Source organism: Cynara cardunculus (genome assembly GCF_001531365.2).
Source record: "Cynara cardunculus var. scolymus isolate 2C chromosome LG 1, CcrdV1, whole genome shotgun sequence".
Classification (NCBI taxonomy): domain Eukaryota; kingdom Viridiplantae; phylum Streptophyta; class Magnoliopsida; order Asterales; family Asteraceae; genus Cynara; species Cynara cardunculus.
In genome coordinates, this window is record NC_037528.1 from 33,993,453 (window position 1) to 33,994,780 (window position 1,328).

Here is a 1,328-nt window from a genome sequence, read left to right on the forward strand (position 1 = left end):
GGAAACTATTTCTAACCAAGCGTGGTGACGTATGTCTATTTTGGTATGAAACTTGTTTTAAGAGATAGTTTCCCCCAGACGTGGTAACATTTGTCTGTTCTGGCTTGGAACTGGGTAATGGGTACTTTCAGACGTGGTGACTTATGTCTGTTCTGATAAGTAGCCCTGATTTGATGGAGGAACAAGGGTGGCATATCAAGGAGAGGTGTACTTGGAATAAGGGAGGCATTGTCATATGTGGATATTACTATAACTCTTATTATTATTACTAATTAGATTTAATAACTTTGAATCATCATTTCTTTGTGACTTGATGAATTAGAGATATTATTCTTATTAGAAATAATACTTTAGATGTTATTGAGAAGGGGAAAATGGTTTGTCATAAGAGACGATTATTGCCTAAAAACTTTCTATTAATGTTATAATGCATATAGAGGAATTCTGGTCTTTTAAAACAAAGGCTTTAGTCTATTGAGTCGAAGGGACTTTGGTTACAATATTATTCCCATTTTGGAATTAATGAATTCTTTAAGCAGATACATATGTATCAAGAATTGATAAGTTTACCCTATCGTCTATCATATTGAGAATTGCATTATTTGGTTGAAATGCAAATATTCTTGAGGAAAAATATTGTATTTTGGTGTTTATCACCCTGCATTAGCAAGGAAGGGATTTACTCACTAAACCCTTCTGGTCTAACCCCATTTTCTATTTTTAATATATGCGATGCAGGAACTGTGGGATCCAGGGATAATAAGGGGAAAGGGAAAATGTGATTATTTTCCTTATCTGATATCTGTTTTTGAAGATCTACATGAGATAATTTGTTTTGGAAGATACATGTTGTTATACATGTGATAGTACAGTGTTGATCCCAGATCTCTCAATAACACTAATAATCCAGTTACGAATAACCAAATTATAGTGTTTTAATGGAGAAAGTGATGAACACTCAAGAATGAATTATAAACAATAAAGAACAGTCTTGAGCGTCAAAGGTTTCACTTTATTGATAAGAAGAACGTAAAAAGAGACATTTAGTACAATAGGCATAATCACCTATTTATACTAGAAAGCTAATTAGAAGATAACTATCTAACGAGACTTTTTAGCTAATCTTCTATTAACAGATAATGTTTATCTAAACTATTAAGATAAAATTGAAGTGTAGTTGTCGACTTGTTATCTCCAGCTGTCTTCCATGGTATGATGAATCATCCTTATCTTTAAGTCTTCATCCTCTGGATGAATTGCTGAATAATTCTCTTAAGTGTTGTTGACCAGAGGGGCGATGAAGATGCTCTTTCCATCGCATCCCTGGT